The following is a 9,801-nucleotide window of genomic DNA, read 5'->3' on the forward strand; positions in this document are numbered from 1 at the left end:
CACAGGCCTGTTCTCAGCAGGGAGTCTTTATGAACCTTGGAGAAACTCAATCACAGTGACTACTCCTGATTCAGACATCTCCACGATTCCTGCCTTCCGGCTGAGAAGAAACAAGTTGCACCTTCAGCCTTTGTGGCTCTGATAGCATAAGAGCTGGAAGGATATCCCTTTCAAGATCCCTTGTGTCTGTGGGAAAAGAGATCTCTGAGAGGTGAACATACAGTGCTGTTTCTTTCATTTATGAAAGTACTCATGGTTTCCAAGAGGCAAAGTTTTCTGTCCTACAGAAATTTGGAATATTTGCCAGAAATATTCCAAAGCAGTATAAATATACGCCCTAGAGAAGAAATGGAATTCCAGCAAGCTGCAGCACTTGGATGAAAAGTGAAAATTAGTATAATGCGCTATATGAAGTAGATACTATGTTACTAACTAATCCATGTTTTTGTTATTCAGCCCAGCCTGTCAACACACACTCTTGAATGTTGGCTGTAGGCATCCTTCCCACTGCAATCCGTGACAACCTCACAGAGATCCTGACTGTGAATAAACACTCAGGTGGCCCTCACCCAGCAACCTGCCTGTACCTCCAGAGCTCCAAGCAAGCATTTGAAAGAGAGCAAAAGAAGGCTGGTGGTTTAAAATGGCAGTTCCATCACAACTTCCAGCACAACCTCTCTAGCTGGTCAGGCACCAGAGCATTTCACATCACACCTGCCATGCTATGAAATGAATTTGGAAAAGTACGAGTGTTAGGGGCCTGCTGGGATAACTCTGGGAGGATCACTGCCCTTTTATTTCTTCCCGTCCTCTCCAAGCAGTCCATCACCTAGGAGAGAATTCTGCTCTTCTGCAATAACATGGATTCACTGTCTGTAGCTCTGGTTGCTGTGCAAATACACTGCTTTGGTGTTAGAGGTTCAAGAAGGAAAAATGAGCAGGAAAGAAAGCAACTGACTGAAAATAAACCACATCCCAGTAAAGAGATTAAAGACACCAAGGGATAATCTAGTTTTGTGTAGAAGGATCAGCGTTCTCAGAAACCCAGGAACTGGAAAATGGCCTGCCTTTCACAAAAGCTGGAAAGCACCTTGGAGGGACTCAAGTAGGGTGCTGCCCAGAGAGTCCTACCTCAGCACTTCTGAGTGAGCAGGGTATGAATGCTTTACACAATTTACATGAATGCTTTACTGCAAAATAAATACTCCTTTGGGTGTAAGGAAGCTGCCCTGTCATAATATGCATGGCTGATTGTAGAGTTGCACAAGAAGACAAGGCAAGACATAGGCAAGAGCAGCTCTGTGAGCACCCTGAGATAGCAGGGTCTGGCTGGACAGCATCTCTCATCCCACAGTTTTCCAGATGATGCTGAACAGAGACATTTTCAAAGGCAGAACCTCAACTCAGTGAGCAGAGAGGAAAAATGAACATGAGGAAAAATGTAAATGTCTTCTGCATGCTACTTAATGACACACACAGATGTGCTCCACTGCTGGCAGCAAAGGCAAAACAAATGAGCTGTCACTTCCATCTCAGGCACTGCTGGTGACAGGGAAATCCTTTGATAATAGGGACAGATTTGCAATGAGAACACTTTTTTGATTGGCACTTCCCTTTTTACTAAAACCTTTTTTTTTATCTTCCTGGCCAGCATGTACATCCCTGGCTTCTGTTCTTAAAAAGTGGACAATAGCCTCCTTACCAGTAGGAATTACTCCTGTGCTGTGTTGAGGACAGGGACATGAAAAGCAGGCTTCTCTGACAGGGCAAGCCTTTCCATCACAGCAAAACACTGCAGTGCATAACAGGCTACAAAACTGTTTTGGTGCCCATTGTTCCTTTGCATAAAAGCCTTTGAACCTGAGTTACTAATTATGGGAGCCACACTGTGCACAGCTCCTCAGCTGCTGATATGTTTATCGGTGGATCATCAATCTGACTTGCTTCCAGGAGATTTAGATGGCATGGGGTCATGCTTGCATCAGCTAATAAACTCCTCAGAGCTGGGTTGATCTCTTTCTTTTGTATCTGTGAAGCAGACAGCATCAATGGAGTCCCCATCCCTGATTTAAATAGGTACCTCAATTCAGCAATGACAACCTGCAAGGCTTTATGGCTTGGGGACTGGTGAGGCATTGCAAAGGGGCAGGGGTGCTTCCTGAGAGTTTTGGGAGGTTGAAAGCAGAGGGGCTTTTAAGCTAAATGAGCAAACAGATCTTGCTATGCTAAAATATATTTTGTCATGAAAACACAGAGCTTTCCTTTCCACTTCGGCTGAATATGGCTGGCAAACAAGTGTTTTTTGAGTCACTGGCCATGGCAGGATCTTCTTTGATATTTACCCTTGCCTGGGAGGGACAGGGATGCTTGGACAGCAGGGACGCCAGACAAACCTCTGGTTTGTCCTAGATAGATCAGCAGTCTACGCTTCTTTAGACACCCCAAGGATTTCTGAAATCTCTCTTATTTTGTGAGATTCACTTCTAATCCTGTGGAGTTAGGAGAACCAGTGCTCTAACCATCATACATTGCAGTTTGGGACAAAGACATAGACATTGGCTAGCCTCTTCATGAGATTCTCACTTTGCTTATGCTAGGGGTAGAAGAGAAGCTTTTTAAACAAAAGAACAATTTTGGACATAAATTAAATGGGTGTGAACTGTACAAAATTCAAGACAGGTAAGAAAGCAGATTTTAATTCATCATAGAACCTGGAGGTTCTGGAGAGGTTTTCCGATGGGACACTGTAGGAACAACCCCTTCCCTTGGAGACTGAGCCTGTCTTGTTTGTGAAAACTACTAGATCACAAAGCTGTCTAAAATAAAAGGTAAGTGGACATGAGTCAGGAGGCCCTTTCCAGCCCTACATTCAAAAGCAGTTTCAAAGGACTGCCGTGCCTCACAATTACAATCATGCTGGCGATGGCTCCTGAGCTTTGCCCAGCTCCACAACATTCATCTCTATGAGAAATTTGGACCATACTATGTGCAACATGTATTACTACACTCTAATTGCAGCATAAACAAGCATAGACTTGGTTAGGAACCAAATATTGTTTGTCTCATTGCTTTCAGTGGCCACTTTTAAGATGCACCATGCTTCATCTCTTCCCTTGTAACAGTGTCCTTATTAGGGAGCCTAGGCTCCCGATCGTCACTTTTTTCCCAGGCTTAACTGGGCAGAGAGCTGCTTTCCTTACCGCTTCAGCTGGGACAAGGACTTTGCCTCCCACAGATATGGACTCACAAAAATTGACGCAAGACACCAGGAGCACAACATCTCAGCAGACAGCCTCACACACACCTCACAGAAGCAGCAATCTGTCACAAGGAGGTGGCTAGTCAAGCTCTGAACATTTCAAGGAGGAGTTGTTCTGTCCACTGCCCTAAGAAGATGAAAGACACTCTGGAGAGGACAGTTTGGTTCATATTTGCTGAAAAGCACCATTAAGTTGGGTGAGAAAACAACCAGATCCTTTTTACCTTCACACAATTGTTGGGCATCGCCCACAGATAGGAGCTGGAGTGTGGGTCCAGTGTGCATATACTGAGGTGAACATTTCCTTATCTTGAATTTTGGTGTTTATTCGACTGAAGTTGGCTGTCTTAGAATCAGAGGCACTCTTTTTTTACACCCAGGTGTATTTTCATTCATTAGGGGTCCCATGGAGCTCTCTGCAAAGTTTGCAAGTGTCCCACCCAGACTGCTATTGGAGTGCTTTGAACAGTGCCAAAAATCTTCTTAATGGTTCAAACTGGAAAAATTTATTACCATTTCCTTTCCTGACACCATTACATCTGGTGCAGAAAGTTTACAGTGTTCTGGAACATACAGAGAGATATGGTGCTTCTGCAGCTGGAGAAAGATGCTATCTCCTGCTTGATGCTGTGATATTTGGATTGTGCCACATGGTCTGGCAGTTCCAGACATCTTGCAATGCGTATCAGAAGTCTCTGGGGAAAAAAACAAAAAGAGAGGAAAGAAGGGTGTGCTGAGAGTCAAACAAAGGTAGAGTTTATGGGAAAGTGAGCAGGAGAGGGGCAAAGGAGCCATAGGAAGTTAAGACTTTGAACAAGCCCGGTCATGCCTCAGGGACCGGTTCGACCTGTCTGCTGCCTGACCACAGCCCAGTCTGCCCAGTGACTGCAGTGGGAACTGGGGTGCTGAGCAGCAGTGAGCACGGGGTTTGTTTGCTGGTGGTGTTTCTGCAGAGGAGAGGTGGCTGAGACACATTGCAATGAGTGTGTCAGTCAGCTGGCAGCCCTTGCCCCAGGTTCGTGTGCAGGAACCAGAAGTGGCTCTGGAGAGGAAACAGTGACCCACATCTATTGCAGGACTTGGGAAGCAAGTGGATAGTGACAGAGGAGAATTCAGAAGTCTCTGCAGCCCACATCAAGGTGCATCTGCTTTCTGGAAGGGATGGCAGAGGAGGCTCTGGCTACAGGACCAGGTATATCCACAAGTCACTGCAGCTTAATGTGATCCCTCTTTACAGGAGAGAAATGATCCTCCCTACCCAGAATATTTGCCTTTCTCCTGCCTTACAGAGAGTAAAGATCTGACCAAGCTCTGAGCTTGGTAAGAAGAGGCAGCGCTCAAATAAAACAGCAAACAGATGGGCACACAAGCCCTTCTCCACTTTGAAACAGAAACAGCATATTTCAAAGCCAATTACAAACTGAGATTAATTGTTCTGGACTACATTAATTACATATCAGTTAGGCAATCTCAGAAGGAAAACTCATTAGGACCTATGAAGTAGAAGGGTATTAGGTGGACAGTCAGGAAAGACAGTTATCTCCCAGGGAAGGACAAGCACCCTGTGCTCTCTGCCATCCTCTTTTCCTCAGTTTCTTCTCAAGGTTTGGAGACAATCACTGCGCATTTCTGCTATGCTCCTGCTAGACAGCAAGACAGCAAGTAAAGGGAGGCTCAAGTACCCAATCTGCAGGTTGTCTGAGACTTGAGAGCACCTCAGCCACAAAAACCTTCTGGAGGAACTTTCCTGAGTGTGGGAAGGGGAGCAGGGACAAAGGGCTTGGTTCCCTCCAGCCTAGAAACCTGCCAAGCTCTTCAGAGCTACAGAAGAAAAAGAAAGTAAAAAAAAAAGAAAACAAGAAAAAAAGAAAGAAAAAAACAAAAGAAAACCAAAAACCTGCTACTACCACTTTCTTTTTTTCCACACAGAGGGAAATGATGATCGAGTGGCCTTTTGTACCTGCTTTCCATACGATGAGATGACTGTGTAGATGAAATGTCAGAGCATGCAATTCCAGCGATACAGACATTTCCTGGCTCTGGAAGAGGCTTTTCTCCTAACCTATTGATGGTCACACACACAAACCCTGAAAGGAAATATCTGACTGCTGTCTCAGGTGACTTATGCAAAATAAGTGGTCACTTTTCCCCCAAACACAGGTTCCACTGGACACTGCACTCCTGAGCATTTGTAGCTTGCTCCTCCTGCTGCAGAAATCCAGGCTCAAGGGAGAAGCATTTGCAGTTTTATATGCGGGCTTCACCACCACTGTTTCCTGGCTCTTTCCTCATGGCTTCCTTGGAACAGACTGTCAGAAGAGCTTCCAGCCCACAGCTGGCTAATCATGCACAATTAACATAAACCTGAATATAGTGAGGGAAAAAAGAAAGCTGGGAAAGCCCCCTTTTCTCAGCAGCTGGATGAGGCAATTTGCAGAAAGCCTGGAGGCATGGGGAAAGCAGGAGCCTTTCATGAGGTTTCAGTCTATGTGAAAGGGCAGATGAGGGCAGTTTAGAGCAGCGCTTGGGTTCCCTCAGCTTCAGCACTGTGGGCCAAAGCAGTACAGCAGGGAAATGGCCTGCCCAGGCACCAGCCTTGCTGCAAACAGTGCAGGGGAAAGCTCTCTGAACCACGGGGAGGGCCGAGAGCAACATAACTTGCAGGACAACAGACAGAATCTGGATGCAGTTTCCTAGAGCCTCAGTCCAGCATTGTAGAGCCAGAACATATGGGGCCAGGGGAGATGTCAGGACTGACCAGCATGGTTTCATGTTTCTGGGTAGTTTCCCTAAGAGATGCTCTCCAAGCCATGCTCCTGTAGCATCTCTTCTGCCAGTGCTGGTGCTCAGCTGGTGCCCTGGGGGGGTTCAGGGGGCTATACTAGCAGAAAACAGATTCCTGAAAAATGAATTGTTTTTTTCCAGGATGTTTGGAGGGGAGCAGGACTAATGTGAGGAGAGCTACCTGAGCAGAGAACTACTCCTTCAGCAGGGGCTAGCTGTAGGACAGACTGTGTTGTAATGCTGAGCTGCTCTGGGCTCAATTTTCACCATCAGCTCTGCAGGCTGCTGCTCATACAGGGGTTCCACCCTGCCTTGCACCCTTGGCTGGAGGCTCCCACCACACAGAGGGTCAGGACAGTCCAGCAGAAAGCTCACCCAGCAGAGAAACAGAACATCCCTTCCAGCCTGTCCCACCAAATGGACCTGCCTGGCACTTGGCAATATGAAGAACACTGCCCACCTGATGAAGCACAGCTCACCTGCAGTGCACAGAGACAAACATGCTCTGGAAGATGCTGCACTGGATTGTGAAACATCAGCTGTGAGGTACAGCATGTGAGATCTTAGATCAGTTCTTTGAATCCAGGGCCTTGTGGAGAAAGAGGAGCCTAGTGGTGAAAAAATACTGATGAAAACAAATAGCTATTTTCTTGGTACTTGGACTTCCTTCTGGACCTCACCCACTTGCCCCAGGGTTTGTCAACAGTGGAAGTTACCCCAGTACACAACACTTTAGCATTCAAATGGCAGTGTCTGGTACATTGACTATTTCCAAGCAGAGCCCTCCAGATGCTTACTCATTTCCGTGATGGCCGGGTATTTGCATGGGTTTTACAGCCCTGAATATTTAAGAGAGTAATGTGATGGAAATGTAAGAGAAAAGAAAGAAGATAAAGCCTCCCTGGCTGAGAATGTGCATATACAAGGTGATGGGAAGAATGGTATTGGGCAAACACACTGTGCCAGCTCTTCCCTTTACCTGAGGGTTTGAGCTCTGCACAGATTCTGTCTCTGGCCAGTCTCTTAGTTGCTGAATGTGGAGATAAATGGTAGTAAGATGGAAATTGCATGGCTGAGCAGCAGAGGATTGGTGGATGGATCAGCTAGCAGAAGACATGGAAGGCAAGAGGTGATTCCTGGGCAAATCGTTTTCCATTTAAGACAGATTAGCCCAGGCTTTGGGGTAAAGGGGAGGAGAGTTACCCCTGTCCCAAAATACTGACAGGGAAAGGAAAATTTGTTGACACGGTCTAATTCTACAACATAAGCAGGGATAGTTTCTAAATATGAGAGAGAACCAGTTCAAACTGGTTTAACAGAAACTCCACGCACCAAAAACCTCCAGCAAGGACATTAGAATAAGAGCATTGCATCCTTGCCGGCACCTCCTGTCAGCTTGGCTGCAGAGCTGCATGGTCCATGCAATGATCCTGCAGCTCCCCAGAGCATCCACCTCTGCTGTTGAGCCTCCTCAAGTGTGTCACAAGTGCCCCTTCATCCTCTAATACAGATTTGCAGGGAAGGGTTGTATGGTGAAACTTGGGAAACAGAGCTACGAACTTCCAAATTTGATGACAGTCTACTAAAGGACTGTTTTGGCTTGCTTTGGTTTTAATGAAGGCTCTACTGCCTGAAGTCCTCTGATTACTGGAAAAAATCTCTTATATCCTTCAAAATGTAGTGTGTAGGTTGGGGAGAGCAGTAGAAGTCAGCAAAACAATCTGGGAAACTGATCCAAATAGATAAAGAAGCACCCACATGTATTTTTTTTTTAAAGTCTCACTCACAAGTTTTTGGGGCTGGACTGGTGACCCCAGTAGCTGGAGCTAGCTCTGTGTAACCCATACAAAACCAAATGGAAGCAGACCCAGGGCACAGAGGACCCACAAGAGGCTTGGGAGACCCTAAGCCAATTTTCTGTTCTTCTGAAGGTTGTACCAGCTCTCCCCTGTCTTGCAGGTGGATATGATTCTTTGAGACCTGGGGGTGTATGGTAATATGGACCATAACATTAGACCATAATACTGATGGGGAGGAAGGGAACAGGACCTCACATCTTATGAAGCTCATAGAGCTCATAGAGCTTCATAAGATGCGCGGTCCTGTTCCCTTCCTCAGCACCAACTCCAGCAGTGTACAATGTCCCTGCTTTGACATTACAGTGTCCAAGGCAACACCAAGAAGGATATTAAGATATTGCTGCCCCCTCTTGTGGACATCTCAAAAGGAGCTGGCAAACCACACAGGGCAGCTGCTCTGGCTGAACAATACCCCATACTGAATAAAAAATGCAGCAGTGCAGCCACGAGCCAGAGTCAGTGGTGGAGGCACAAGTCTTGGGGCCCCTGGGGATGCAGCTGAGGGAGGGAAAGGCTCCCACAATGCCTACATGAGAGGGACACTATCATTTCATTGAAAGAAGTGTTTCTGGCTAGGGGAGTCCCAGCAGCTCAAATTTCCGGACCAATGTTTTTCTTCAATTGCTCACAAATATTTTTTAACAATCCTGAAGAAGCCGTCATGTGGGTCAGGTGTGTCAGGGCAGAGAACAAAGACACAGGCTGTTTGTATGCACCGAGACTTGTGGAAAAATTCCCTTCTTCTTACCAGAGCACCTGGCTGGCTCCAGCAGGGCTCCTGTTCCTCTCCATCTCCCATCAGCTGCTCACTGTTATTTTGTATATCCTCTCATGTAGGCTGGCTCTGGGCAACTTGGAAAAGAAGGAGAAGATGGTAATTAAATGTTGGGTGGCCTCTGCAAAATCTTCTAAAGCTGTTATAGGAACTGATGATTAGTTACAAAATGCCTGACACATGGAGATGAGGACATCTTGGAGAGGCAACTATTGAATAAGGGCCACAGAAACTCTGTCACACCTCAGGTGGCACCTTGCCCAGGAAACACCTACTGGTCAGTCAGGTTTCCTTACAGGAAGGTTCCTCCATGCCCTGTTAAGTGATGTGGAAGAGATCAGAGCTGCTAGAATTTCTAGAGGTGACTGTATTTCTCCATGCCCATAATTATTACAATAACATGAAATTCTGTGCTCGATAACAGAGGGAGAGTATTTCCAGTTTCTTTCTCAATTTCTTCAAGGAGAAAAACTGTCTGCAAAGTTTTCACAGGCTATTTCTCACACAGGCACTATTTTAGTGAGTAATGTTTGCTTACCACATGTTTGACTAGACATGGTACTTCAAATCTGCACGTGCTCCATTTAGGAGCTCAAAGTACACTGCAGTACAAGCAAGTCTGTTCATTCCTAATGTTTGAAGTAAGGCAGGGAGAAATTACATTGAAAATCTGTCTTTACATTATGCAGAGCTTGCACACAGCCCTGTTTCTTCTTTCCCCTGGCTTTAGAGCTCTTCTTTTTAACCAGAATGAACAGTTTGCTCTCAAAACCAAAATAATTTCTTCCTCAAGCAATCAATTTGGCCTGAGAGCTAAAGTAACTTATCAGAACCTTGGCTTTTGTGTGGGGAACAACGTACTGGCCTGCCACTGTGGAGCTATCCCTTATTGTATTGGGGCAGCAGCTGTGTTTATTTGCAGAGATACTGTGCCACAGGGAAACCAGAGACACACGGTATTTAGCTGTGAGCTAATGCTTCCTGCATCCAGCCCAGCAGCCATACAAACCCTGTGAGGTCCGCTCCAGCCTGCTGGGATAATCTCAGCCAAAAGCTCAGGCAAATCCTCCTTCCTGATAGTTCAATCAAGGCGGGTAAAAAGCTTTGCTGATCAGGAAGGGCAG

This window comes from Lichenostomus cassidix, chromosome 5 (genome assembly GCF_008360975.1).
Source record: "Lichenostomus cassidix isolate B80296 chromosome 5, HeHo_3.0, whole genome shotgun sequence".
NCBI lineage: Eukaryota > Metazoa > Chordata > Aves > Passeriformes > Meliphagidae > Lichenostomus > Lichenostomus cassidix.